Raw genomic sequence first — 24,569 nt, 5'->3', positions numbered from 1 at the left:
ATGTTTGGGACTGGATGAAGCGTCGTCTCACGCGGTCTGCACGTCCAGCACGAACGCTGGTCCAATTGAGGCGCCAGGTGGAAATGGCATGGCAAGCCGTTCCACAGGACTACATCCAGCATCTCTAAGATCGTCTCCATGGGAGAATAGCAGCCTGCATTGCTGCGAAAGGTGGATATACACTGTACTAGTGCCGACATTGTGCATGCTCTGTTGCCTGTGTCTATGTGCCTGTGGTTCTGTCAGTGTGATCATGTGATGTATCTGACCCCAGGAATGTGTCAATAAAGTTTCCCCTTCCTGGGACAATGAATTCACGGTGTTCTTATTTCAATTTCCAGGAGTGTATTTAGCCACGTCCAATATTATCGTAGTGCCTAAATGTAACTCAGTCTTATACTAGAGACACATTGGGTCTAGTGATGTAAAATAAGAGACAATAGAAAGACCTGGGGTCAGTTTTAGCAATCAAGTGAATGGTGGTCATCTTCGAACGGTTAATATTAAATAACGACCAAAAGGACAGATAAACCAACATTAATTATATAAGCGATCTTTAGTATTTAGATAGCTTGCTATATTTTTCTTATACAAGTTTTTGTGGGCTGTGTTTTATAATTTGTGTGTGGTGAACAAGATCAAAAAACAGTCAGGAAGGAAGAACAGTATATCAGAAGCGAATAAGCTCAATTTTATTTCAGGTCGATATCAGCTATAGAATAGTCATCATCAGAGCATAAAACACATGGCGTGGTCACATTGACATGAAGTTCAGGTCCATACAGACTGCAGTTCGAATTCAGAAATACATATAGAAATCATTACAAAAGAAACATCCAGTGCAACTAAAGTTATCGATTTCCTTCTCTAATCCGTCTCTAATGACCTCTTTTCTGACGGCACATTAAACACCAATCTCCTCCTCCTAAAGCGGTCGAAGTCTAATATCTTAAGACTTCAGCCGGACACTTTAGTTGCTCTACACTGCATATATCTCATGTTAAGCTCTTATACTTACTCAAAATCCTTCACACTTTATCTTAGAATATTTTCCTCACTATTCCCTTTTCAAAGACAGCCAAAATACCACAAAAATGTCATTTTATCAACACTATGCAAGAATCTTAAAAAACGAACTGCAGGCATAAAGCTAGTAATTGTTATAGATACACAGTACTCTGTCATAGATACACTTCCAAATTTCCAAATAAAAGAGACTTCGAAAATATTTGTGATGATGAAATGAAATGAGCGTTTGGCGTCATTGGCCGGGAGGCCCCTCGCGAGGCAGGTCCGGCCGCCTTGGCGCAGGTCTTATTACATTCGGCGCCACATTGGGCGACCTGCACGCCGGATGGGGATGAAATGATGATGAATACAACACAACACCCAGTCCCTGAGCGGAGAAAATCTCCGACCCAGCCGGGAATCGAACCCGGGCCCGGAGAACGGCAATCCGTCACGCTGACCACTCAGCTACTGGGGCGGACTTTGTGATGATCAGTAAAACAGATGGAAATACAAAAGAAAGAGAACGAAGTGGAGCTTACAGACTTAGTTTCCTTGCTCTTAGTCTTCAATTATCGCATACTACTTACTGAGACACGTCAGGCCCAAGACAACAGACATCTAGAAAACCTCGAAATTTGCTAAGATGTGCACGTAACACGTAGGTAGTCTCCCTTTCAAAAACGGTGTACAATAATTTTAACGAAAATACCAGTGCATACCTCACCCACATCACATCAGAATAACACGCAAAATTTAAACTGACACAGGATCTAGTGATTAAAGAAATTCTACACACATAACAAGGAATATGCCAAAACAAAACTATGGCAGCAAAAATACACTATAGTTACACTGACAAAAGGAAATGAAAAAAATCATTAACAGCTAAAATACTCAAGACTATATTTGTAGAAATTCTAAAGCACTTCTCTGTCCTTAATATTTTATTACTGTACAGATAGATGTCAAGCCCCATATTTCGTACAGGCTCTCGCATCCAGTAATCTTCTCTAAGAAGTCTGTTTTCGACACAAGAATTGACAGTACCACCTATTTTAAATCTTAATTGTTACTCTTCTCATGGAAGTTTTTTGCTCCTTTTATGCACCAAATATCACTTTAAATCAGTTGCATAATTTCGCTGATTAATGACTACAATTTTCTTAATCTACAACTAGGAATGATGAAACAGAAGAGGAGTGAAACTCGGAAGTAAAGTTCCATCCAGCTAGCAGCATACCAATTGCACGTTGATACACCAGCAAAACAGCTGTTGGATATCTACGCCTACACTGTGCCACCTTCATTTACACAAGCTTTGCAGCACCTTTGTGGACTAAGAAATTTTTATTCTGCTTAAACCTCACTCTTTTCCAATACTTCCGAATTCTCAATTTAATAGACGTAAGCTGTTCATGCTGTTGAACTTAATAACGCGCCATCATTTCTCTGCACCAAAGCTCATTCTCAAACTACTTGTAAGCCTGTATCACTGGTTCGCCTCAAAAAATTTTAGAGTGTTCGTCATGCAGTAGGAAAGAATGAAGTTGCATCAACCAATACTTCTGATTTACAGAGTCAGTATATTTTTCAGAATTATTAGACAGTTGTACCAAGATGGTAACTAGCTCAGATCTCCTTGTAACATGATTCAACAGTTCTTTATTATTTACTGTCTTACTGTCAGAACAGCCGTCAAGAGATTGTAATTGACATTTCAGTACACGACTCACAGAATCTAGCTGATCTCCCTGCTCAAGTGGTACCACAATAGTGGTTTTAGAGAGTGTCACCCCGTTACTTGTCTCCTGTATATCCCTTAAATCCATGGAATGCCTTCCACTACTCTCTCTCCATGTGTGATTACCGTGCTTGCCGGTCTAATCTTCAAACTATTTGCATCAGTCTCAAACTCCATACACATCGCTTGACAAATTTCTACATATTTGGTTTCTGTCCTATATCAAGTCTTGTACCTGGTTTCTTTCCTCGTTGTCTATTTCTTTGTGTACTGCGTCCTAAGCTGTGACTACATCAGCACATTAACCTACTGCTGGAGGGGCTACTAACTGGTTTATCGTTATTACCTGACAATTATCTTCATTGTTCTCATTGGGTACTACATCCAGGCCTATCACTGTGTCAACGTTTTCACTTTCTGCTGAAGAGTTTCTAATCTATTTGCTATCATTAACCGACGACTGTGCTTAGTATTCTCAGAATCTGGATAGTCTCTTGGCACTTCCCACTACTCTCAAAACTTCTCTTATTCCACTGTGTCTTCATACAATTACTGTTATTTAGGATATAGACTGGAAAGTTCATGAAATGAACACGTAAGGCAACTTCACTTTACATTCAGTACTTTAAAAACGAAAGATTAAGAGTGATCTTTCCTCAGTTCATGCATATTATGATGTGCGTAAAACGATCATTGTTCTGATAGCCAAGACGTACATTACATTATTAGAAAAGCTAAACTCGTTAACGTTCCCTAGTCGCTATACTCCGTTTATTGCAGTTACAGCGCGCGCCGAAGCCGGATAATACCTCATTCAGTATGTACCAAGTTACATATCTGCAATCCGATATCAAGCCTCCACACGAGAGGCTGAAATCAAGAAGTTCGATTCTACCAACACTCGACAAAGAAGTGTTCGACAGCTTGTACTGACTACTCAACAAAAATAGAAACATTGGAATCCAAAGACTCTCCTGTATACATGTCGTCAGGAGATAGGCTTTCCTAGGCCTATATTACAGAAAAAATTGCCATTTCCTCTAATTAAGAAACCTTACAATACTTGCCAGTCCCGTGAATTACTGGCCACTAGTTTGTGTTCGAGGAACTCATATCGAGAGAAGCTGGTGGCAAAAACATCAACGTAAGTAAACTACCATGCTCCTCAAATCACTGTAGTAAGATTCTGACCTGACCTTGTGAAAAGGACACTTACATTCTTGGAAGGTGCCATGGCCATTGCGAAGACATGCTGTTGTGAAAGGAAGCAGGAGCCGGCAATAATGTTCATGTAGCTACAGGGTGTTTCAAAAATGACCGGTATATTTGAAACGGCAATAAAAACTAAACGAGCAGCGATAGAAATACACCGTTTGTTGCAATATGCTTGGGACAACAGTACATTTTCAGGCAGACAAACTTTCGAAATTACAGTAGTTACAATTTTCAACAACAGATGGCGCTGCGGTCTGGGAAACTCTATAGTACGATATTTTCCATATATCCACCATGCGTAGCAATAATATGGCGTAGTCTCTGAATGAAATTACCCGAAACCTTTGACAACGTGTCTGGCGGAATGGCTTCACATGCAGATGAGATGTACTGCTTCAGCTGTTCAATTGTTTCTGGATTCTGGCGGTACACCTGGTCTTTCACGTGTCCCCACAGAAAGAAGTCACAGGGGTTCATGCCTGGCGAATAGGGAGGCCAATCCACGCCGCCTCCTGTATGTTTCGGATAGCCCAAAGCAATCACACGATCATCGAAATATTCATTCAGGAAATTAAAGACGTCGGCCGTGCGATGTGGCCGGGCACCATCTTGCATAAACCACGAGGTGTTCGCAGTGTCGTCTAAGGCAGTTTGTACCGCCACAAATTCACGAAGAATGTCCAGATAGCGTGATGCAGTAATCGTTTCGGATCTGAAAAATGGGCCAATGATTCCTTTGGAAGAAATGGCGGCCCAGACCAGTACTTTTTGAGGATGCAGGGACGATGGGACTGCAACATGGGGCTTTTCGGTTCCCCATATGCGCCAGTTCTGTTTATTGACGAAGCCGTCCAGGTAAAAATAAGCTTCGTCAGTAAACCAAATGCTGCCCACATGCATATCGCCGTCATCAATCCTGTGCACTATATCGTTAGCGAATGTCTCTCGTGCAGCAATGGTAGCGGCGGTGAGGGGTTGCCGCGTTTGAATTTTGTATGGATAGAGGTGTAAACTCTGGCGCATGAGACGATACGTGGACGTTGGCGTCATTTGGACCGCAGCTGCAACACGGCGAACGGAAACCCGAGGCCGCTGTTGGATCACCTGCTGCACCAGCTGCACGTTGCCCTCTGGGGTTGCCGTACGCGGTCGCTCTACCTTTCCAGCACGTTCATCCGTCACGTTCCCAGTCCGTTGAAATTTTTCAAACAGATCCTTTATTGTATCGCTTTTCGGTCCTTTGGTTACATTAAACCTCCGTTGAAAACTTCGTCTTGTTGCAACAACACTGTGTTCTAGGCGGTGGAATTGCAACACCAGAAAAATCCTCTGTTCTAAGGAATAAACCATGTTGTCTACAGCACACTTGCACGTTGTGAACAGCACACGCTTACAGCAGAAAGACGACGTACAGAATGGCGCACCCACAGACTGCGTTGTCTTCTATATCTTTCACATCACTTGCAGCGCCATCTGTTGTTGAAAATTGTAACTACTTTAATTTCGAAAGTTTGTCCGCCTGAAAATGTACTGTTGTCCCAAGCATATTGCAACAAACGGTGTATTTCTATCGCTGCTCGTTTAGTTTTTATTGCCGTTTCAAATATACCGGTCATTTTTGAAACACCCTGTAATAGCTGCCATGGCGCCTTCGAATACAACCACAGGTCCCATGGAGGCCCAGATGAATCTCCCCTATAGCATAATACTGCCACCACCGGCCAATACCCGTGGCGCTGTGCGTTTTTCGACTTTCCGTTCGCTTGAATGGCAACGTATCATGACACGACGATCGACCTGGTCTAATAATAAAAGTGATTCGTCTACCTGGTTTCCATTGATCCACAATCACGTCCTGATGATCCTGTACCCACTGGAATCCTAACTGACTATGTCGTTCGGTAAACATGGGAAAACATAAGGGTCGTTTGCTGCGGAGCCACATTTTAAGCAATATGCGCTGAACGGTGTGCTCTGATATACTCGTGTCTACATCATGGTTGTACTCTGTCTTCACATCTGCCACAGCTCTCCACCAAATCCGATTTGTAGAGCAAGCAAGCCTCCGACCTACATGTTCTCTGATGAGGCGTCCGCAGCTAATGGTCTAGTGGCTGGCGTTGCTGCTTCTGGATCACGGGGCCTCGGTCTCGATTCGCGGCCGAGTTGGGGATTTTCTCTGTCCGAGGACTGGGTGTTTTTGTTGTCCTCATAATTTCATCATCATCATCATTATTCGTCACAGTCGCTATATTGGACTGTGTGAAAATTGGGACTTTGTACGGGCGCTGATGACCGCCCAGTTGAGCACCCCACAAACCAAACATCATTTTCATCATCATCGTCATCATCATCATCTGACGAGGCATGGACGTCTACCTCCTTGTTACCTACTTGTGGGGCCACCGTCCTTCACCCAGTTTCAGTAGATCCTCCTCGGTCCCAGGTACCAGGCCATAACAGTGTACCATTTTTCGAAGTCGATTATGTCAATGGGTTTTCCCACTCGGTATCGTCGTAAGAGTTATTCTATATCGTAGAGCAAGCACACAATTTTTTTACCGTGCACATGCCTGCAACGCTATGAGATAGCATTCAGTCTCACTGTGGGCAATGATCATATAAGGTCTTCAGAGCAAGCTTGAGGAGTATATTTTATGTAATGGATCAGCATATAGAGCTAATTCTGTCAGTTGAAAGAACGTACTTCTGGTGCGTATACACAGTTGTGTTGGGGCAGCAGAGGTACGTAGCGAATGTTGAGCAATGTGGCATAAATTTCCTGAATGTATCTGCCACCTTACAACAGCGTGAACCAAGAATCTCTCGTGCTCTTGAACCTGTGCAAATATGCCTGTTCTGGCCACAAGCTTTTTGGAAAGGTTATTCCTATAAACAAAAAAACTGTTAATTACTGAATAAGTGGTTGCCATAAAGTAAAAAAGGAGATGAATTTTTGCCTGCAAATTTTTGTCCTTTGTAAACGGATTTTAAAAAGTTTAATATTCTTGATTTGCAAATTTCATACCAGAGGCGAGCTGTAGTTAGCATGTCAGGTGAGAGTTTTCAATAACCCTAGTATGTCCATAATAAACTCTGGCCATAGAAGAACTAGCGCAGTGTTCTGAGTCACTCAAAACCGGATATTATAACAAATATGAAGAGTTATTTACCCTATGCGGAATGTATGTACCTTTTACTTTAACAGAATATACGATTAAGTAACTTTCTTCGTTGAGAGTGCAGAGTGGACTGGAAAACGAACAGGAAACTACATTTTTGACGGATCATGAAGCAGATCGTTTACATGTAGGGGGCCAGCAAGAACGAATTTTCGTTTCATACTATGTAAACACCGCTTATACCTCTGAAAAGTTTGAATAATTGTAAGTATTGGTATTCAGATGTTAAGTAAAATACAGCTTTATGATTTTGAAAGTATGAATCATTATTCCACATTAAGTTACTGTGTTGTCGAAAGGGGTCAAGGAGGAACACTGTTTTCTATTTATGAGTAATGGTAAGACAGCACGCACGATGGACTGTACAGTCTACGCTAAATTACTGTAAACCGTACAAGTAAAAAAACATAGTTACTAAAAAATTAGTGACTACCTTGATCTGCAAATACGAGAACGAAACACATCGTTTCGAAGATTGGTGGAAATCTTAACTTTCAATACAATACTTGAAACAGTAAATTCATCAGTGATCTGCGTTAACTAGCCATGTTAAATTAAGAGTGCGACACTAACGGTGCCAAAGTCGGGAAACTAAAAGATTTTATCTTTAATGTTCATTCAGTCTAAGACACCTCGTGCTTTTGAATCACGTTGGACCTGGCAATAAAGGCGGGTCCCAGCTACAAACAGAAAGAAGAAGTCTTCTACTCGGAATTCATTGTCTTGATGAACGCAAGAGCACTGTCATGTCTAATGAGGCCTTTAGCTAATGAGATCTCGCTCTTGTGCCTTGATAATTCATTTCAAGTACTGTGACGTCTGGATCAATGCCGCGGTTCTCTTGGAATTGTAGCAGCAGTCGAATATTTCAGGGAGTTCTATTTTGATAGTGCACTAAAGCATTTCGCGAAGAACCACTTCAGCACTCTTGCAAAAGAGACCCAACATAAAGTAATAGTTGAAAGTGGTTCCGGCATACATAAGCCACGATTTATTTTTCTGCTGTTATGCTCTAACCTTCCAATAACAGAAAAATTCTGGAAGAGTCATAAAATTACGTGTAGATCAGACGTAGAATAACTGTTTTGTATTTAAGAAATACAGCCGTTTCGATAGCCAAATTGGAACAATTTTCTCAAGAAATAGTACATTGTATATGCGAGTTTACTGAATTACCCGTACAATTTTGTCTCCTCATTTTCACAGCAATGTTTTACGACAAAAGCCCCGACGGAAGTAAAAATAGTTTATGAAATTGAATCATTAGATAATTGCATAGCCGGCCGCAGTGGCCGAGCGGTTGTAGGAGCTTCAGTCTGGTACCGCGCGACCGCTACGGTCGCAGGTTCGAATCCTGCCTCGGGCATGGATGTGTGTGATGTCCTTAGGTTAGTTACGTTTAAGTAGTTCTAATTTCTAGGGGACTGATGACCTCAGATGTTAAGTCCCATAGGGCTCAGAGTCATTTGAACCATTTCATAATCGCTTTTTCTGTTGGTGTTGCATCTGCACAAATAATGAAATAAATAATATTCTTGATTATCAGACAATGTTTTAAGATTGACATTCATCAAACATACGTATTGCGTTAATGAAATATAAACTGAGACTTCAGTCATTTTATCTGATAATTCGAAGATGAACTATTAAACTGAAGTCTGTCCGTGACCATCTAAGAGTAGATTTCATTCTCTTTATTGCCGAAAGAAGTTGCTTGCACAAATATGTAGGTCCAGACATCGACGTAATCTTCTTTGTGAACTTGTGGAAACTTATGTTGAAGAAAAATTTTATATTAGTCTAGAAGACTCATTTTATTATGGGACTTGTCAATCAACTACCTGTCACACTGCTGTCTATAAGTTCTAACGGTAGCTAGTTATCCTGCCCTGACCTGTTATAAATTTATACTGGTGTGTCTGACCATTGCTTTGAAGTTGCTACACCGGCCATAATGCCGCTTTCCATCGATTTTAAAAGAGCCATTCCTCTTCAAGCACTGTGCTGTTAAGTATACAAGCTTGCGTTTGAAAACTACGGCGAATTTGACATGTTGTATGTTGTATTGAACTGGGAACCTGGAAACGACAGAGAGGCTTCGTGCCCGCCGTAGCCTTCAGTGGTTCACAACCCCACAACAGGCTACAGCAGTCCACTCACCCCACCGCCACCCCATTCCGAACCCAGGATTATTGTGCATTTCGGCCTCCAGTGGACACCCCGGGAACGTCCCACACCAGACTAGTGTAACCCCAAATGTTTGCGTGGTAATCATGGTGTACGCATATGTGGAAACAGCGTCTGCGCAGCAATCGCCTACATGGTGTAACTGAGGCGGAATAAAAGGAACCAGCCCGCATTCGCCGAGGCAGATGGAAAACCGCCCCAAAAACCATCCATATACTGGCCGCCACACCGGACCTCGACACTAATCCGCCGAGCAGATTCATGCCGGGGACCGGCAAGCCTTCCCACCCGGAAAGCCGTGTGTTAGACCGTCAGGCTAACCGGGCGGGCGGAACTTAACATACTGCCATTCCGCTGAAGACAGCGCGCAGTTTTCACTTCCCCTTTGCTACACAGGGTGTTCATTTTAACTAAACATATTGATATATCTCGAAAAGTACACGTCGGATCAAAAGAGTGATCCTTTAACTGTGTTGTGCAGAGTAGGTAGAAGTGATGGTGGAATTGATAATCCTGTAAAATCGCTCACAAGAGAAAAGACCACTGGAATTGTTGGCAATACTGTCAGATTAGACAAAGTTTCTTGTCAAAATTACAAGGTTACAGGGAGAACGGTGATACAGCAATAGTAAAACAATTATAATTACAGACGTATACACGATCTACGACAATCTTAACTCGCCACTAGCCCCCATGTGCAGCAAGGTAAGCTGTTAATGTGAAAGGGTGAAATCAAAAAGCTCTTGTATATATTCTTCCGACGCGGTTTGTGCGTCAGAAGGGGTTGCTGTGTATCAATAGAACGTACTGACTAGGGGAACAGTATCACCTGTCGTTCTTCGAATTAAGCTTGAACATTTTACTCATTTACAGGCTATTCTCATGTTGATATTTCTGTGATATCACGAGGCCTATAGATACTTGGTTTAATATTGCCACTCCGTGTGATGGCTCTTCACTACCTACGATTCTTGTAACACAGACCTTTACCCTCACGAAAGAGAAGGATTCCTGACTCAGTGCACACGCCCTCACTCTGTAGTCTAAATAACATACTAAGATTTATTCTAGCAGTTTTTCCGGGGTGTTGCCGTTTTCACTAACATTAGTTTATATAAGTAACATGAAAAAGTTCCCGACTTATAAAAGCAATCTGTAGTTACCTGGAGGAAAGACGCCTTCCAAGTGATTCTGAAAGACACAAGAAATTATCAAGAACACCCATCAGAAATAATTACGAACGGAACCGTAGAATTATCTCTGACAACAGAATTTAGTGGAGAAGTAGAAAACATTGTATGTTCGCCTATTGTCTCTGTGTTGCTAGCCGCAATCTCCTTTGAAGTAAAAGTTGCAGGTCCATGTAATGGTCCAGAAGATGAGCATCTCAGGAGGTGGGGTTGAGCTGGTTGATATAATCTTATTACAGCTCAAGAGGACGTTCGATGTGTTTTCCTCATCTCGCATAGTGAAAAATAGTCAGATTTACAGATGATTAGGTGAGCTTAGTTACTTTCCAGTAAACAGAACTCACTATGCCATTCTTGACTCCGACTAATGGCTAAAAGTGATAGTAGTACAGGCCTGTCCAAAGGAAGCGTTAACGCGCCGGTACTGTTAATTACACAAAATCCTAAAAAAAATGTTGTGCTCGCCACATGATTCACATGGATTTATATATTACTTTATTATTATTGTTGTTGTTGTTGTTACTACTATTTTATGGGAAACCACTTTCCTATTACTTTTTTGGCAACAGAAAATGGCTAAGTACAGCTACCTGCACAATAGAGGTAATAGTAAACCTGCGCTCTCGGTGCAGTTTAGTAGTGAACCTCGTGTATCAATTCGTAAATATGCCTATGCGATTTGTAGGCACTCTTCACTCTGTCAACATGCCGCGAAGGGACACGTAAAGCTTACACCTCACGCACATTTTCACTTTACGCCAAGAAGGCTTCTCAGTACGAAATATTGTCTCCTGAATTGATGTGCTTCAAAGCGACGTCATTCAAGCACTTAACTGCTACCGTGATGCACATACCAACATATCACTGAAGATGTGACTCGTAATGGTCGCTCGTGATTAACAACACTCTGCTATATATTTTTCTGCCATTAAATCAGATGTTTGGTCTGGGTTCGTCTTTAAAGATGCTAATGTACGAGCACATTGTACTATTTCATTACAACACTCCTCCAATAAGTAGGAACCAGACGTATGGAAAGACTTGCAAAATCTATTGACAACAATCCAACTGAGCATGCTTAGAAGCAGTTGAAACTTGCAGTGTATTGCCACAGGAACCATCCTTACACACTGGATGACCCCAGGAGGGCCGTTGTTGAGAACTCGGACACACTATAACAGCAAATCTCGACCAGCTTGTGGACTGAATGACAAGAAGGCTCCAAATATGTCGCAATGCACGGGATGGTTCAAATGGCTCTGAGAACTATGGGACTTAACATCTGAGGTCATCAGTCCCCTAGAACTTAGAACTACTTAAACCTGACGAACCTAAGGACATCACACACGTCCATGCCCGAGGCAGAATTCGAACCTGCGACCGTAGCGGTCGCGCGGTTCCAGACTGAAGCGCCTAGAACCGCAAGGCCACATCGGCCGGCGTGCACGGCGTGGAGCAACACAATTTTAAAATATTACCTAGTAGCAGATATGGTTTTTACATATAAGAAACGACTGGCGCTTTCGGACGGACAGCCTTTATTTTGTTTATTGTTTTGTTAAATTCCACCGTACAGCCCTTATTATTCATGATATCGGTGTCCAGTTGTCAAAAGTCTGGGTCATCTTACACCAGATGAGGATATGACGTCTGTGTGACACCTCTCTCAATGCATGCATCTAGGTCAAAGAATACAATATCTTGATAAACAGTGCAGGGGAATATTCGTACTGACAATTAGTTGTTGATTTGGCATGATTATGTAATCACTAAAATGAAGCCAAATAGCTCCTCAAATTTGGAAAGTACATTTCATACGCTTAACTTATTAGTCGCTGACTGTACACCATATTCTAAATAAAGAGTAATGGAAACATCAAATTGGAATTAGCGAGTTGAAAATAGAGTGGATCCATGACAGTGCCAAGAAAATAGGTCAGAAAAGACTATTAAATGACAGATAAAACCTTTAATTCTTCGAAAGGTGGACAGTAAACCCAGAAATGGCGCTATGGACACACAAGCGCGATAAAGATAAGCAACCAGTATTACAAGCTACACTGCCGAGCGAAAGAAACTCGTATCATGTACGGCCCCCGCGAGCACGCAGAAGTGCCGCAAAACGGCGTGCCATGGACTGGACTAATGTCAGAAGTAGTGCTGCATGGAACTGACACCATGAACGCGGCAGGACTGTCCATAAATCCGTAAGAGTACGAGGGGGTGGATATCGATTCTGAACAGCATGTTGCAAGGCTTCACAGATATGCTTAATAATGTTCATGTCTGGGGAGTTCGGTGGGCAACGGAAGTGTTTAAACTTAGAATAGTGCCGGAGCGACGTCGGAGATTTGATGCTTTACCAGATTCCTGATATTCACGGTACATTCCTGAACTGGTCGTACGGGAGAATCCCCACTTCATCGCTCGCTACCTCAGAGATGATGTGTCCCACCGCTTGTGCGCCGACTATAACACTACGTTCAAACTCACTTAAATCTTGATGACCTGCTATTGTAGCAGCAGTAACATATGTGACAACTGCGCCAGACACTTGCTGTCTTATATAGGCGTTGCCGACCGCAGCTCCGTATTCTACGTGTTTACATATCTCTGTATTTGAATGCGCATGCCTATACAAGTTTCTTCAGCGCCTCAGTGTATGAAGTACGTAGTAATATGTAGGTTGACTCTTGTAGGAACTTACACGTTCATAATTTTGACTCTAGACCGCACCGTGAGGCAGACCGTCTCTCTTGGCGCGTCTGCCATTGGCACTTACTGAGCATTTTTGTGACACTTTCATGCTTACTAAATGAAGCTGTAACGAAAAGTGTGCTCTTCTTTGGATCTTCTCTACTTCCTGTACAAATCCTACCTATCCTATCCTATCCAAGGCTGTCGCGCATTATTCAAGTATTGGTAGAACGAGTGTTTTGTAAGCTACTTCCGTTGTTGATTGACTACGTTGCCTGAGATTTCTTCTAATGTGTCTGTGGCGTATACATTACCCGCTTTTAATTTTCATATCGCTCCGTAGGCTTACTGCTAAGTATTTTACGGAAGTAACTGCTTCCAGTGATTGTTCTGCAACCTTATAGTCATACACTAAAAGGTCATTTTGTCTATATATTGCCGGCCGGAGTGGCCGTGCGGTTCTAGGCGCGACAGTCTGGAACCGAGCGACCACTACGGTCGCAGGTTCGAATCCGGCCTCGGGCATGGATATGTGTGATGTCCTTAGGTTAGTTAGGTTTAATTAGTTCTAAGTTCTAAGCGACTAATGACCTCAGAAGTTAAGTCGCATAGTGCTCAGAGCCATTTGAACCATTTGTCTATATATTCGCAATACGCCCAAAGTAACTTTTATGTCTGAGGTCTTTTATCCATTCAGAATGACATTCTGTGACCTGTTTTCGAGAAACTCCGCATTCCAGTCACAGTCACACACTTGGTCTAATATCCTATAACCTCGTACTTTGTCCATTACGAGGCAGCGCGGAACTGTATCGAACGTGTTTCAGTAGTCAAGGAACGCGGCATCTACCTGGTTTTTTTTATCTACAACTTTTTTGGTCTCGCGGACGAACGGAGTCCGCTAGGTTTCACAAGATCTTTATTTTCGGAATCCATGTTGATTCACATGATGTAGGTTTTCGGTTTCCTGAAATGTCATAATACGTGAGCATAAAACATTTTCCAAAATTCTACAAGAGACCGAGGTCAGGAATATAGGCCTTTCTTGGAAACCGGTAAGATATGCACCTGTTGCACCTGTTCGCTCCTCAAGGAACCTAGGGTATACTGCTGCCAAAGGATAAGCTAATTCTTTCACATACCCTGTGTAGATTCGAACTGCTATTCCGTCAGGTCCAGTGGCCTCTCTTTCTGATCCTTTTCGATCCCTTGCTCATTGATTTCGATATCTGTCATTTTTTCGTTCGTGCGACGGTTTAAAGGACGAAATACATTGCCATCTTTCTCGTGATGCGATTTTGGAAAAATACATTTAGTATTTTGTCCTTTTCTGCGTCATGCTCTGTTTCCACGCCATTATTGTCACAGTGTGTATGGACAGGTGGTATCGATCCATTTACTGATTTTAACATTAGATCAAATCATCTTAGGATTTTCTGTTAAGTCGGTGGATAGCATCTTATTTTCGAATTCATTGAACGCTTGATGCGTAGCCATCCTTGCGCTAATTTTGGCTTCGTTTAGTTCATGGTTCTCTGTGAGGCTCTGGATACGTTTAAATTTGAAGTGAAACTGTCTTTACTTCGTAGCTGCTTTGTACCACAATTATCGATCCACGGTGGGTCTTTTCCATCCCTCACAGTTTTGGTCGGCACATACACGACCAAGGCGTATCGTACGATGCCCTTGAATTTTGTCCATTGGTGTTCAATATTGTTAGACTCGAGATGAAATTTTCGTTACGACCTGTCTGGTAATGTTTTACCTGTCTCTGGTCGCTCTTGCTAAACAGAAGGATCTTCCGACCTATCTTTGTAGCTGTTCTTATTTACAGCCATACTCAGTGATGCTGAACGTCTTTATGTTCACTGATTCCCTGTTCTCCGTCAACTTAATCGAACACTTCGATTCTGTTTGCCACCAGTGGGTATACGACGTTATCTTCGAGAGTCGCTTCTCTCATTAATCGCTTAATGTAATTTTCGATTGAGGTACTGAGAACATTTTCACTTATGTCTCCCAGTCTGTAGCTGGTAGGCTGAAATCTTCACCTAAAACTATAGTATGACCAGAAAATTTACGCGAAATATCCGAATTTCCTCTTAGATGTTCCACCACTATTCCTGCTGAGGCACGATGCCTACAAATGAATCCGATTACCATGTCTGATCCACCTTCAACACTGATCCTCACCCAAATTACTTCGCATTCTGAATCTATACCATTCTCACAAATCTCACTAGACCGAGACACTCTTATGTAATGCGGTATGGATCACTAGATATCACGAGAGGCGAACCTGCCAGAATAAAAGCAGGCAGTGAGTATTACGTTGTCAGCAGAGAAGCAGTAACAGCCTAATGGGTCAGTTAGGAGAGTTCAGTTACTTCGAAAGTGAACTATTTATTAGATGTCACTCGAGTAACATATCCATCAGGAAAATTTCAACGCTTCTAAATCTGCCCAAGTCTACTGTTGATGATGTAATTCCGAAATGAAAACGCGAAGGAACTACCAAAGCTAAATGAAGGTCAGGCAGACCTCATGTACTGACGGAAAAGGATCGTCGAGCATTTCCGGGGCGTTCATTTACACACGTTTATTAGTCGGAAACGACAGTTTGCAGTGCGATGTGCAACAGAACACAGCTGACATATCCCAGACGATTCAACCCTTCACTAAGGACGTCGCTGGGATTTATCCCAAATAAACGAGGTCTGACCCCTTGAGAGAGCAGAGCGTCGGCAGTTTTTGCACTGGTATACAGAGCAGAATCACTAGGGAGCGTTCAGAAGCTTCGACGAAATCTGAATATGATTTGAAGTAGCAAAAAGTAGTTGTGCTTTTCAGCCTTCTTGTTCTGCACCCTCCCAGAGCAGCAACACCAGTGAAGTCGCCTACGCCCCATTGTTGAGTGCTTTAAAAACGAACCTGTACTGAAACAACCCTTGCAATCCCTTGTCATTCTTCAGCTGTGTGGCACTAATCTGCTGCTCTGGCACCTGTTTGCGGGCATGCAGAATCGAAGAGGTGTTGAAATGGTTGCCTGTTGGCAGGCGTTTAGAAGTTGGTCAAAGGTTGTACATTTTTAAAGTGTTCTATAAATGTGTTCAGGTGGTACCAAGGATGTTGCCGAATTGGGGCGTCTTGAAGGAACCTTTTGGCGTTTTCTTCGTACACATGTCAGTCACATCCCTTCCAACCCCCCCCCCTCCCTCTTCATATACATACAAATCTATGATCACGCCACATGAGGATGTGAAACAGGAGAGCTGATGAGGCATAAACACAATTTGCTGCTTAGGATAACGTTCCAATTATTTCTTCGAATGGCTTTGAACGGTCCCTAGTGATTCCTCCAAGTATACCTGACGAAAAATTGTGATCACTTTGCACATCAAAGGGGTAAGATCTCGTTCAGTGGGGTTGCAGTGCCATGATGTCATTAGAGAAGGGTTGAATCGTCAGGGGGAGATAACTGTAACAAAGCTTGTAGAGAACCTCAGACTGTTGCACACTGTACTGTAAACCGTCGTTTTCGACCGCGAAATGTGTGTAAATAAGTGCCCGAAGGGTAGGTGTGGTTCCCCTGACGCCATTTGTGTCCCGTATTGAGGCTTTCTCGTGTCGATTCTGAACGGTGGCGTGTCCGAAATGCCTTACGCGGCCATCCACAGGCCAAGCGGGTAATTTCAAGGCTGGGTTTCGTGGTTCTGATCCCTATCGCATAGGCGTGGTGAAAAGCTGTGCGATGTGGGTAAGGGGTGGTGGGATGACCTCTACATCGTGTGACACTTACATGATGACGTAGGGGTGAGGGGGGGGGGAGGGGCTGTAGGTGAAATTTGGTGCAAATGTGACACAGTAACCCACCTTACCTCCATAATCCACATGAACTTATGAGTTCTGATCTTTTTTTCGCATTTGTCGACACCTTCTTATTTGAAGCGTCGTTGACCTTGAGAATAACGTCACAGGCCGACACGCTTCTGCAAACGGAGAGTGCAGGCACTTTTGAGCCAAATTTAAAATTTCTTCTTCGCAATGCGGGAAAATAACAGTGTTTGATATAAGCGACCCTGTAATTCTTTTGTGCAGCGTGCACCAAGGCGTCGTATACCTATAAAATTTACAGCATTAATTTATTATTTGCTACAAATGTGTTCTCTTCAAATGGTTTAAATGGCTCTGAGAACTATGGGACTTAACATCTGAGGTCATCAGTCCCCTAGAACTTAGAACTACTTAAACCTAACTAACCTAAGGACATCACACACGTCCATGCCCGAGGCAGGATTCGAACCGGCGACCGTAGCGGTCGCGCGGTTCCAGACTGAAGCGCCTAGAACCGCAAGGCCACATCGGCCGGCGTGCACGGCGTGGAGCAACACAGTTGTAAAATATTACCTAGTAGCAGATATGGTTTTTACATATAAGAAACGACTGGCGCTTTCGGACGGACAGCCTTTATTTTGTTTATTGTTTTGTTAAATTCCACCGTACAGCCCTTATTAATCATGATATCGGTGTCCAGTTGTCAAAAGTCTGGGTCATCTTACACCAGATGAGGATATGACGTCTGTGTGACACCTCTCTCAATGCATGCATCTAGGTCAAAGAATACAATATCTTGATAAACAGTGCAGGGGAATATTCGTACTGACAATTAGTTGTTGATTTGGCATGATTATGTAATCACTAAAATGAAGCCAAATAGCTCCTCAAATTTGGAAAGTACATTTCATACGCTTAACTTATTAGTCGCTGACTGTACACCATATTCTAAATAAAGAGTAATGGAAACATCAAATTGGAATTAGCGAGTTGAAAATAGAGTGGATCCATGACAGTGCCAAGAAAATAGGTCAGAAAAGACTATTAAATGACAGATAAAACCTTTAATTCTTCGAAAGGTGGACAGTAACCCCAGAAATGGCGCTATGGACACACAAGCGCGATAAAGATAAGCAACCTGTATTACAAGCTACACTGACGAGCGAAAGAAACTCGTATCATGTACGGCCCCCGCGAGCACGCAGAAGTGCCGCAAAACGACGTGCCATGGACTCGACTAATGTCAGAAGTAGTGCTGCATGGAACTGACACCATGAACGCGGAAGGACTGTCCATAAATCCGTAAGAGTACGAGGGGGTGGATATCGATTCTGAACAGCATGTTGCAAGGCATCACAGATATGCTTAATAATGTTCATGTCTGGGGAGTTCGGTGGCCAACGGAAGTGTTTAAACTTAGAATAGTGCCGGAGCGACGTCGGAGATTTGATGCTTTACCAAATTCCTGATATTCAAGGTACATTCCTGAACAGGTCGTACGGGAAAATCCCCACTTCATCGCTCGCTACCTCAGAGATGATGTGTCCCACCGCTCGTGCGCCGACTATAACACTACGTTCAAACTCACTTAAATCTTGATCACCTGCTATTGTAGCAGCAGTAACATATGTGACAACTGCGCCAGACACTTGCTGTCTTATATAGGCGTTGCCGACCGCAGCTCCGTATTCTACGTGTTTACATATCTCTGTATTTGAATGCGCATGCCTATACCAGTTTCTTCAGCGCCTCAGTGTATGAAGTACGTAGTAATATGTAGGTTGACTCTTGTAGGAACTTACACGTTCATAATTTTGACTCTAGACCGCACCGTGAGGCAGACCGTTTCTCTTGGCGCGTCTGCCACTGGCACTGACTGAGCATTTTCGTGACACTTTCATGCTTACTAAATGAAGCGGTAACGAAAAGTGTGCTCTTCTTTGGATCTTCTCTACTTCCTGTATAAATCCTACCTATCCTATCCAAGGCTGTCGCGCATTATTCAATCATTGGTAGAACGAGTGTTTTGTAAGCTACTTCCGTTGTTGATTGACTACGTTGCCTGAGATTTCTTCTAATGTGTCTGTGGCGTATACATTACCCGCTATTAATTTTAATATCGCTCCGTAGGCTTACTGCTAAGTATTTTACGGAAGTAACTGCTTCCAGTGATTGTTCTGCAACCTTATAGTCATACACTAAAAGGTCTTTTTGTCTATATATTGCCGGCCAGAGTGGCCGTGCGGTTATAGGCGCGACAGTCTGGAACCGAGCGACCGCTACGGTCGCAGGTTCGAATCCGGCCTCGGGCATGGATATGTGTGATGTCCTTAGGTTATTTAGGTTTAATTAGTTCTAAGTTCTAAGCGACTGATGACCTCAGAAGTTAAGTCGCATAGTGCTCAGAGCCATTTGAACCATTTGTCTATATATTCGCAATACGCCCAAAGTAACTTTTATGTCTGAGGCCTTTTATCCATTCAGAATGACATTCTGTGACCTGTTTTCGAGAAACTCCGCATTCCAGTCACAGTCACACACTTGGTCTAATATCCCATAACCTCGTACTGTGTCCATTACGAGGCAGCGCGGAACTGTATCGAACGTGTTTCAGAAGTCAAGGAACGCGGCATCTACCTGGGTTTTTTTATCTACAACTTTTTTGGTCTCGCGGACGAACAGAGTCCGCTAGGTTTCACACGATCTTTATTTTCGGAATCCATGTTGATTCACATGATGTAGGTTTTCGGTTTCCTGACATGTCATAATACGTGAGCATAAAACATTTTCCGAAATTCTACAAGAGACCGAGGTCAGGAATATAGGCCTTTCTTGGAAACCGGTAAGATATGCACCTGTTGCACCTCTTCGCTCCTCAAGAAACCTAGGGTATACTGCTGCCAAAGGATAAGCTAATTCTTTCACATACCCTGTGTAGATTCGAACTGCTATCCCGTCAGGTCCAGTGGCCTCTCTTTCTGATCCTTTTCGATCCCTTGCTCATTGATTTCGATATCTGTCATTTTTTCGTTCGTGCGACGGTTTAAAGGACGAAATACATTGCCATCTTTCTCGTGATGCGATTTTGGAAAAATACATTTAGTATTTTGTCCTTTTCTGCGTCATGCTCTGTTTCCACGCCATTATTGTCACAGAGTGTATGGACAGGTGGTATCGATCCATTTACTGATTTTAACATTAGATCAAATCATCTTAGGATTTTCTGTTAAGTCGGTGGATAGCATCTTATTTTCGAATTCATTGAACGCTTGATGCGTAGCCATCCTTGCGCTAATTTTGGCTTCGTTTAGTTCATGGTTCTCTGTGAGGCTCTGGATACGTTTAAATTTGAAGTGAAGCTGTCTTTACTTCGTAGCTGCTTTGTACCACAATTATGGATCCACGGTGGGTCTTTTCCATCCCTCACAGTTTTGGTCGGCACATACACGACCAAGGCGTATCGTACGATGCCCTTGAATTTTGTCCATTGGTGTTCAATATTGTTAGACTCGAGATGAAATTTTCGTTACGACCTGTCTGGTAATGTTTTACCTGTCTCTGGTCGCTCTTGCTAAACAGAAGGATCTTCCGACCTATCTTTGTAGCTGTTCTTATTTACAGCCATACTCAGTGATGCTGAACGTCTTTATGTTCACTGATTCCCTGTTCTCCGTCAACTTAATCGAACACTTCGATTCTGTTTGCCACCAGTGGGTATACGACGTTATCTTCGAGAGTCGCTTCTCTCATTAATCGCTTAATGTAATTTTCGATTGAGGTACTGAGAACATTTTCACTTATGTCTCCCAGTCTGTAGCTGGTAGGCTGAAATCTTCACCTAAAACTATAGTATGACCAGAAAATTTACGCGAAATATCCGAATTTCCTCTTAGATGTTCCACCACTATTCCTGCTGAGGCACGATGCCTACAAATGAATCCGATTACCATGTCTGATCCACCTTCAACACTGATCCTCACCCAAATTACTTCGCATTCTGAATCTATACCATTCTCACAAATCTCACTAGACCGAGACACTCTTATGTAATGAGGTATGGATCACTAGATATCACGAGAGGCGAACCTGCCAGAATAAAAGCAGGCAGTGAGTATTACGTTGTCAGCAGAGAAGCAGTAACAGCCTAATGGGTCAGTTAGGAGAGTTCAGTTACTTCGAAAGTGAACTATTTATTAGATGTCACTCGAGTAACATATCCATCAGGAAAATTTCAACGCTTCTAAATCTGCCCAAGTCTACTGTTGATGATGTAATTCCGAAATGAAAACGCGAAGGAACTACCAAAGCTAAATGAAGGTCAGGCAGACCTCATGTACTGACGGAAAAGGATCGTCGAGCATTTCCGGGGCGTTCATTTACACACGTTTATTAGTCGGAAACGACAGTTTGCAGTGCGATGTGCAACAGAACACAGCTGACATATCCCAGACGATTCAACCCTTCACTAAGGACGTCGCTGGGATTTATCCCAAATAAACGAGGTCTGACCCCTTGAGAGAGCAGAGCGACGGCAGTTTTTGCACTGGTATACAGAGCAGAATCACTAGGGAGCGTTCAGAAGCTTCGACGAAATCTGAATGTGATTTGAAGTAGCAAAGAGTAGTTGTGCTTTTCAGCCTTCTTGTTCTGCACCCTCCCAGAGCAGCAACACCAGTGAAGTCGCCCACGCCCCATTGTTGAGTGCTTTAAAAACGAACCTGTACTGAAACAACCCTTGCAATCCCTTGTCATTCTTCAGCTGTGTGGCACTAATCTGCTGCTCTGGCACCTGTTTGCGGGCATGCAGAATCGAAGAGGTGTTGAAATGGTTGCCTGTTGGCAGGCGTTTAGAAGTTGGTCAAAGGTTGTACATTTTTAAAGTGTTCTATAAATGTGTTCAGGTGGTACCAAGGATGTTGCCGAATTGGGGCGTCTTGAAGGAACCTTTTGGCGTTTTCTTCGTACACATGTCAGTCACATCCCTTCCAACCCCCCCCCCCCCCTCCCTCTTCATATACATACAAATCTATGATCACGCCACATGAGGATGTGAAACAGGAGAGCTGATAAGGCATAAACGCAATTTGCTGCTTAGGATAACGTTCCAATTATTTCTTCGAATGGCTTTGAACGGTCCCTAGTGATTCCTCCAAGTATACCTGACGAAAAATTGTGATCACTCTACACATCAAAGGGGTAAGATCTCGTTCAGTGGGGTTGCAATGCCATGATGTCATTAGAGAAGGGTTGAATCGTCAGGGGGTGATAACTGTAACAAAGCTTGTAGAGAACCTCAGACTGTTGCACACTGTACTGTAAACCATCGTTTTCGACCGCGAAATGTGTGTAAATAAGTGCCCGAAGGGTAGGTGTGGTTCCCCTGACGCCATTTATGTCCCGTATTGAGGCCTTCTCGTGTCGATTCTGAACGGTGGCGAGTCCGAAATGCCTTACGCGGCCATCCATAGGCCAAGCGGGTAATTTCAAGGCTGGGTTTCGTGGTTCTGATCCCTATCGCATAGGCGTGGTGAAAAGCTGTGCGATGTGGGTAAGGTGTGGTGGGATGACCTCTACATCGTGTGACACTTACATGATGACGTAGGGGTGAGGGGGGGGGAGGGGCTGTAGGTGAAATTTGGTGCAAATGTGACACAGTAACTCACCTTACATCCACAATCCACATGAACTTATGAGTTCTGATCTTTTTTTCGCATGTGTCGACACCTTCTTATTTGAAGCGTCGTTGACCTTGAGAGTAACGTCACAGGCCGACACGCTTCTGCAAACGGAGAGTGCAGGCACTTTTGAGCCAAATTTAAAACTTCTTCTTCGCAATGCGGGAAAATAACAGTGTTTGATATAAGCGACCCTTTAATTCTTTTGTGCAGCGTGCACCAAGGCGTCGTATACCTATAAAATTTACAGCATTAATTTATTATTTGCTACAAATGTGTTCTCTTCAAATGGTTTAAATGGCTCTGAGCACTATGGGACTTAACATCTGAGGTCATCAGTCCCCTAGAACTTAGAACTGCTTAAACCTAACTAACCTAAGGACATCATAAACATCCATTCCCGAGGCAGGATTCGAACCTGCGCGCGGTTCCAGACTGAAGCGCCTAGAACTGCTCGGCCACACAGGCCGGCGAATGTGTTCTCTCTAAGACTGGAATCTTACAGCGAGGTATTCTCACAGTAGTTCAGCAGTATGAGCGTGAAGGCTAAGTAAACACCTACAGTGACGGAGAAATGTTTATTTGGTTTGGAAACATAGTTCTGCTTGTCAGATAAATGGCATTAATAGCATAAATAGAATGAACTTTTACCTTACAGTAGGGTATGTGCTGGTCTGAAACCTCTGGAAGGATTAAAATTGTGTGCCTGTCTTGGACTCAAATCTGAGATGAGTTCTCGTGAAATTTACAGTTTTAATCTGCCAGGAGGTTTGAAATCAGCACAGACTACGCTGCAGGGTGAAAATTCATTCAGGAAATCCTTATATACAATTAGACGTATCGTCAAGATACAATTTGGAATTACGTACCGTACCTCAGTATACTATCATGCTATACTTGTGTTATTAGCATATACTGACGCGCTATAGCAGACCACAAATGTTTCAAAAAGGTGGTCAAATACAATTGAATTATTGTTATATGTCGCCTTCTATCCAGAAATGTTGGCTTTAAAGTTTGTCCAATAAGTTTGTTGCATACAGTAATGGAGAAATATATATTGCTGCTGTTTATTCATATACTACATTTGTAATTAAGATAAAATATTTCAGAAACATTAAATACGATGTGATGTGCAATACTTCCTATTTGTGCTTCAGTTCTTTAAACGTGAAGTAAATAGATTTGCCGATTGCTTGCAAAGTATAGTTACTCTAGGACATAAATCTTGGATACCATATGTCTCTCCTGTATTTTACGGTAGGTTAGAGGCGAAGGGGCTGCTGCCACTACTACTAGACCCTCGGACGCTTTCACTGTATTTGCTGATGTCTGCTCTCTGGAATTGAAACTCTCGTGAAAAAGCTTGCCAACCGGGACAAGTAACACAGGGCAAGTCAAACAGCGACTGACGCACGTCTGGCGAACAGTGAAGCAGCCTTGTCACGAGGCCCCAATTAAATTGCGGTGCGCGTCCCAGTCGGCTGCAGCGGACGAGCTAAATAAGTCTTTGCCTGTGAGACATGCTGATTCAACACTTTCTCAATGTGCGCCTTTTACTTCCTTCGAGACACGCCCCCGTTTCGTATTTGCGACAGTACGCCGCTATAGCTCTGCGGTTGCTTTTAGCTGTCAGCGAACTCGTGCAGTAAATGTTTCTCAAAGGTGACCTGCGGTAGCGGAACACAGCGCCTTTAAAAACGCATGAATTTTGCAACACAACGTTTATCATATGTGCTCCGGTGTACACACTTAAATGATTACCTAGTGAAAATTATTCTTAATGTTATCGTTTGGTTATTAAATCTTCATGAATACAGCAAACAAAAATATTATA

Source organism: Schistocerca cancellata, chromosome 4 (genome assembly GCF_023864275.1).
Source record: "Schistocerca cancellata isolate TAMUIC-IGC-003103 chromosome 4, iqSchCanc2.1, whole genome shotgun sequence".
In the NCBI taxonomy this organism is placed as follows: Eukaryota; Metazoa; Arthropoda; class Insecta; order Orthoptera; family Acrididae; genus Schistocerca; species Schistocerca cancellata.
Note: the sequence above shows the minus strand (reverse complement) of the source record.